Source organism: Meleagris gallopavo, chromosome Z, assembly GCF_000146605.3.
Source record: "Meleagris gallopavo isolate NT-WF06-2002-E0010 breed Aviagen turkey brand Nicholas breeding stock chromosome Z, Turkey_5.1, whole genome shotgun sequence".
Lineage (NCBI taxonomy): Eukaryota > Metazoa > Chordata > Aves > Galliformes > Phasianidae > Meleagris > Meleagris gallopavo.
The window spans coordinates 19,812,232-19,819,204 of NC_015041.2; the positions used below are offsets into that span (position 1 = coordinate 19,812,232).

The window sequence follows — 6,973 nt, forward strand, 5'->3', positions numbered from 1 at the left end:
TGTTTTGTTTTGTTTTTTTTTCTCAGTGCCGAAGAAAGTTTGGAAGACATGGGGAAAGTAAAAACTGCCTTTGAAAGCAAAGCATTAGCCTTACAAAGGTAGATGACTATTCTTCCTGTTTAGTTGGAGGCTTTCTGCTGCTTTATCTGTGTGCACATGCATGCACGAGGATAGGATTTCAAAGTGACGTAGTGTGTGTTGCAAACATGAGAGATTTAACACCATTGAAACCCCAGGAACAAAAAGGCAGATACTATAGGGAATAACAATAAATAAATAGAAGTACATGCAAGCCTCTGAGATCCTGCAAAATTACAAAAAGGCAGTTTGTATGTGTCTAGAAACAAAGCTGTTGGTAGTATTTAACAAATTCCAATAAAAGGGTGGAGGCTGTTAGTTTTGTGTCTCCTATGTTGCATGACTGTTCATATGAATTCCTACCTTTGCCTAGCTTCCCTCCTGCAGACTGGGACTAATGGTGTCTGAAGCATATTTGTCAGGAGAGAAATGCATTGTTACGCCTACAAATGGTTGATTGATACACCTTTCTGGTCCTGAGAATGAAGCTTCAGTATTTAACAAGTTTGACGTTTGAAAGTTACTGTTGTGGTTGTTTTGTTGTTTTTTTTTTTAATACGCATTGCCAAAGTAGGTATAAATAGAACTTGGAAATCTCTTTTCTGCTATTTACCTAAATTGAAATCTCTCAGTTTCTTGTCAGTTTTCATCAGAGGTATGTTTCTTCTTTATACCACCCAGGATGCAGCTTATGGATGCTCTGAGAAAGAAAGTGAAACAAAATGATGGTTGCACACGGTAAAGTGTTTTGAATTCAATCTTCGCTTTCGCCTTTCTGATTTTCTCCCTGCATATCCTAGCAGCTTCTTTGTACTCCCCACAAGTTGCCTGTCCCTTTTTCCACAGGAGGTAGACACTCTTTTTCTTGTGGAGCCTCAGAAAAAGTTCCCTGTTCAACCATGCCAGTTTTCTTCCCCGCTAGTTCATCTTACAGCACAGGAAGACAGCCTGCTCCTGCACCTCTCAGATTTCTTTCTTGAGGAGCGCCTGGCCTTCCTGGACCCCTTGCCCTTCAGGGCTGAATCCCAAGGGACTCCTTACCTGGGTCCTGAATAGTTCGAAGTCTGCCTTCTGGAAGTCCAAGGTTGCAGTTTTGCTGGCCCCTTCCTGACTTCATGAAGAATGGAGAACTCTACCATTTCATGATCACTCTCCAAGACAGCTCTCAACCTCCACACCTCCCACCAGTCCTTCCCTGTTTGTGAATAGTAGGTCTAGCGGGGCGCTTCCCTAGTAGGTTCTCTGACCAGCTGCATCAGGAATTTAACTTCCACGCACTAGAAACCCAGACTGCTTCTTCTGCACTGTATTATATTTCCACCATATATCACAAAGTTGAAGTCCCTCACGAGAACAAGAGCTGGTGATCACACAACTTCTGTCAGCTGCTCACAGAAAGCTTTATCTGTCTCTTCATCCTATTTAAGCAGTCCGTAACAGATCCCCACCAGGATATGAGCCTTGTTGACCCTTCCCTGATCCTTGCCAATAGAGACTGAACCTTGTCATTCCCAGCACTGAGCTCAACAACATAAAAACACTCTCTAAGGCAGAGAGCCAGGCCACTGCCCCTCTCCTTCCATGCCTATCTCTTCTGAAGAGCTTATAGCCATCCAATACAATGCTCCAGTCATGGGAGCAATCCCACCATGTTTCCATAATGGCAACTAAGTCATAGCTTGCCTGCTGCCATTTGCCTCAGCCCCAACCCCAGGATTATTCCCCCCAGGAACATCTATCTTTAGAAAGCCTTCTTTTAATACCTTCCCCCTTTTCAATGAGCTCCTGGGCTAGGATCTGTTCCCCCTTTGAGACAGGTGAGACTCATCTGCAGGCATCAAACCAGATGCTGAGTAAACCAACCCATGGTCAAAAAAGCCCCAATTCCTGCAATGGCACCAGCATCTTAGTCTTGCTTTTATAAGATGACTTCCTGGTCCTCTCAGTATCCCTCAGTATTCAGCTGCCACTGAAGGGATAGAGAAAAATACCATCTGTATTCCCACTCCATCAACTAATTGCCCCAGCCCTCTGAAATCCCATTTGATAGCCCTCAGGCTTCTCTCTGCAAATTCATTGTTGCCAGCCTGAGCTGTCAGTAAAGGACAATAATCGAGGGCAAACCAGACTAGGAAGTCCCCTAGTAATGTCCCTGACCTGGGCCCCAGGGAGGCAGCACACTTTCCTACAGATAGAGTCTGGCCAATATACTGGGCCTTCCTTTCCCCTTAGAAGGGAGTTGCCTATGGCAATACCCTTCTTTCCTTCTTGGCAGAGGCAGTCTTGAGGCATGGAGTTGATTGCCTCGCGCTAGACAACCTCTGGGTAGACCTTCCACTGTGTCCTCACTCACCTTTGGAGATCCAGAGCCTCAAACTTGTTATATAGAGGTACCTGGAGAATTGAGGTAGGTAGGGACAGGGTTTCCCTGTGACACTGAGCTGGGATCTGATTCCATTCTTCCCTGTCTCTTAGGTCCCCTGTCTCTGCCTGACAGTGACAGGGCAGGAGGTCCATCACTGTTTGAGGTGTATCACCACAGTGCCTTTCTCACTGTTATGGCAGAGAGTTACTTCACCAGTCTATCTCCTGCTCACAGTCCCTGAGGCTCCTCAACCTCTCCACCTCCTCGAGTTCTGCCACCAGGCTGAGCAGATCTTATACGTGCTCACAGCTCATGCAAGTAGTAACCCTGCAACTCTAACAGCAGCAGCAGGCTCTGGCATTCCTTGCATCCAGAGGCCTGAACAGCCACATTCTTAGCTAGGCACTTCATCTGATCTCTGTTACATTCCTGTCACAAGCCTGAATTCAGGAGCTCCACTACTTGCCATTTTCAAGTGGTTTGGCTTCCTTGTTTCACAGGCTCTATGATTTGAAGTATAAGACAAATTTAACTGAAACATTAGCAAAACTGAGTGGAAACAAGGAGACTAGTGCCTGTAAGTATATTTAGGTATATACTAAAGGTATAGTACCCTTTATTCTGATGTTAAGATAAATGGGCATTTTTTGATTAAATAACTTTGGTTAAAGCATTTATGTTGTTGATACATCATAATGGTCATAAATAATGTAACTTTATTTCCTTCATTAGACTAATGGAAACAATGAAAGACATAATCGGGCTCAACTGGGAAATACTTCAAGCTCATCAGGTAAGAGTCGGTTGTACCTTCTGTTGCAGTTACAGTTACTGCCAACTTCAGTACGGACAAAGGAACAATTTCAAGTAACAGGAATGCACAGGTCATTTGAAGTAAATATGTGGCTTGCCCAAATGTGGTTCCTAGGGGTGTTAAAATTACCAAAATGGTTACTTAATATGAATATGTAAAAAAGTCTGCTCCTAAAGCTGCACTTAACTGCTTCTGCAGACTGAATTAGCATCATCAATAGAGATAACAGTCCAGGATTTTTTTTTCTTTCAGCAAGCACGTGTGATTAGAGAGAATTTGAATGACATTAGAAGGAAAAGATACTGTAAGTGTTTTATATATATTGGCTTTGTTTTATAATTAAAAATACGGTTCATATCTTAAACTGCTTCTTTAGAAATATTAAGTGATACAGTTATAAAAATTCTGAAGAGGGTGTATGAAGTATACAAAAATAAGCTTGTATGATGTCTACATGAAAGTAAGACTGATACAATAGAATATATCAGTCAGATAGTAGGCCAGAGATACAAGAGTGTACTAAAAAAATGGTGATGATGTTTCAATATTTAGTACAAGCTCCCCAGCAGGTTACACTTTACTTACGAACTCAGATCAGTTCTTAGAGGCCTAAAGGATATTTTTTTTGTCAAAATGTACTTTTGTTAAATGTTTGTGAATTAGGAGTGAGTGGATTTACTTACGAAGAACTTGTATAATAGTATAGGTCTTGTTATTCAGTATGCTTATTATGGTGGGTCAAACTTAGATTTGAAATCACTTTTCAATAATATCTTGAGAAATAAGGGGAGGAATACTGGGTCAGGGCTTCCTGTTCATGCTCTCTATTTAAGAACTCTCCCTTATTCATCCTAACTTTTAGCCTAGTTTTCCAGTGGTAATATTACTGGTATTGTCCATTTGTCCCTTGTGTGACTTTTGAATTTTCTTTGCATCAAATTTGAAAAAAGGAAAAAGATCTAAAATGCCTCTGTCTGTAAAATTGTGCCAAATGGAGACAGGGTGTGGGACAGGTGTTCAAATCAGTGTCCATGTCTGATGGAAATGCAGACAGTTTTGTTAGCTGCCAGAGAACCAGTCAGTGTATGTTGGTACCAGATACCCACAGCATTTGTTTCTTGTGGAAAGTACATTGGAGGGAAGGGATGGAGTGAGTATGATCCATTACAGTGGAACTGCCTTAAATCTATAAGGAAGAAGCAGCTTTTTACATCTTCTGCCCACTAATCAATTTTTGAATGCTTTGTTTTCCTAATAATGGAACAGTTCTGAAACAGGCTGAAGGAGAGAAGGCGCTGCAAATTTTTACCACAGTGAGGAAAAAAAATGAAGTAGCAAGAAAGAAAATCACTGAAAAGTTGAACTTACTCCATAGGAATATACAGTATGAAAGGAAGGTGATTACATTAATTCAGAATATACTCCAGGTAATGTCACAGCTTTCAGAAGCAGTTTGTAGTTTGCATTACAAAAAGATAATTACTGAATGTAACTTCAAACAGAATTGTGTTTTCTAAAATCTTTTTATAACAGCATCAAATTAAAAAACTGCAGTAAGGCATACCTTATTGTTTTAAAAACCAAAGGTATTAAGTCATTAGAAACTTGTATGGAATAATTATTTACAGAGTTTAGAAACAGTCTATCAATGTCCGTCTCTCTGTTCCCTTAAAACTACAGAGATAATGCATTTTCCAGAAGTGTGTCTATCATGGCAGAGGCCATATTTCCTTACACCGTGAGTCACCCCTACTCCTCCCAAACCAGAACAAATAAATAGGTCTTAAACTCGTGATACCAGTGAGCCAGACTGCTTCTAATTACGTGTTGCCCTTCACAGTGTTGTGATAGTGTTTTTAAATGTTTTCATCAGTGTAGCCTTCATGCTCTTGGTTACTCATCTGTCAGCTACTGCTAAATAGTCTGTATTAGCACAACTGGCTAGCAGATTTCCTGGAGTTTGGCATCATGCAAAGTAAGGTAGAAAACTGATATGAGATTTGAGCACGAGGAGAGCTTCCTGCAATATCCTGTGCTTAGAGGGGCTCTACTAAAGGTCATGTACCCTCTGCTGTTGGCTGGCACTTGTCTTTTCGCAGCATCACTTGCAACACCTTATTTTGCAGATCAGTGATCTAATTAACACGAAGATGAGAGGCACGGTGAATTGCAGAAGTATGAGTTTGTCTAATTAGTTATGAAATGCCAGTGAAGAATGCACAGTTTCTTTAAATACGTGTGTGTATTGAGGTGTTTAGATGGAAGACAGGATATAACCATTCTGTGAATTCATATGCTCAGAAGAATATAAAGAACAGAAAAGAAGCCACGTGTTTTTGTGTTGCATGCTTTGTCTACCAGTGGTTTGAAATATGTTTCATCTCACTAAGAATGGGAAATTAAATGTTTACTGGTTTCTGTGTTACATTTAACTAGTTCTATTTATGTTCTAAATGACATAAATGGACAAATCTTTTTGGTTAAATTTAAAATTCCCATGTTCAGTCCAGAATGACAAAGTGAGAATGTTAGAAACTGTATCATTGTGTGTTGAGGAAAACTTTCTTTCATGTGGTTAAAAAGAAAAATGAACAAACCTCCTAAATTGCTATCTTTAAAATAGGAATAGTATGCCAGCACCAGCAGAAAATCTAAAGGGCTGTTTTGTTTGTTTGTTTGTTTGTTTGTTGCCCATGTGTTGACAATAAGATCTCCTCCCTCCCCTAGTCCTGTCTGGTATTGAAAAAAATGCTATCAGTTTCAAGGACTTCCAAATTTGGAAAGAAAAAAAGCAGATAAAAAAGCCAACACTCCACCTTTTAATCCTTTTTTGAAGACATTTGCAGTTTTTAAACTATGTTTTTTCTGTCTTGCAGAATATCATAGTCGGATCCCGAATCAACTGGGCGAAGGATCCATCTTTAAAAGCAATTGTTCTACAGCTCGAGAAAGATATCTCCTTTCAGAATCTCTAGCAGTCAGGAAGATGGTGTTTAATTGTAGATTGTACTTACTTAACACATTGTATCTTATTTAGTGAAATCACTCTTTCAACTTGAGGTTTCAACCTTTCTGAAATTTCTCGTCTACAGACACAGGATGTAGCCATGCCACTCTTTTTTCCAGAATAATATTCTAACTTGTTAGACGACAGATGTGACAGTACCTATGGCATAGCTGACAAAAGGAGCTGAAGAGCCAGCTTGAAATGTACTATGCCAAGAACTCATTTCCCTATGAAATGCAGCAACAGTACAAGAAATAACCTGTGTGTTATGATCACTTAGGCAGAGGGGCTGACCGTGCAGCCTTGCCACCACCCTGCACTGAGGAGAGGTGCCCGCATGGCCCTGTGCCACTAGGCTGTGGGCACCGTGCCCCGTGCAGAGCTCAGGCTGCACAACTTTGTTATATCCTTATTTTAAGCTGTAGACGTTTTCTGTGTGCTCTGAAGTGTGTTTCTACACTGCACGGTGATTAGCTAGGTCGAGCACCCAGGAATTAGATACGGTGTTGCTGCTGCGGTCCCACCTGGAAAACAGCACAGAGGTGAGAGGAGCGGCTTTTCAGGCTGCGAGCAGCGCCCCGCCTCCTTCAACGCTGCCGTGCCTAACCTGTACTCAATCGGCTAAACCTGTCTGCATCTAACGGTCTAAATAAAGCACTGCGTTTCTGCTATTGCGAGGTGCCTGCTTTTTAAAAGGGCGGGGTCACCT

The 6,973-nt window shown here is 41.2% G+C and overlaps 1 protein-coding gene and 1 non-coding gene across 2 annotated transcripts in view; one reads left to right on the top strand and one right to left on the bottom strand.

Annotated features, from left to right (window-relative positions):
- THBS4 (thrombospondin 4) overlaps positions 1-6,973 on the bottom strand; it is a 1,064,342-nt gene that overhangs the window by 104,583 nt on the left and 952,786 nt on the right. The window lies entirely within an intron of this gene.
- LOC100540721 lies at positions 793-6,938 on the top strand. The gene is made up of 4 exons (XR_002109832.2): positions 793-816; positions 3,176-3,236; positions 3,510-3,561; positions 6,134-6,938. It is a non-coding gene; the product is annotated as an uncharacterized LOC100540721 (transcript).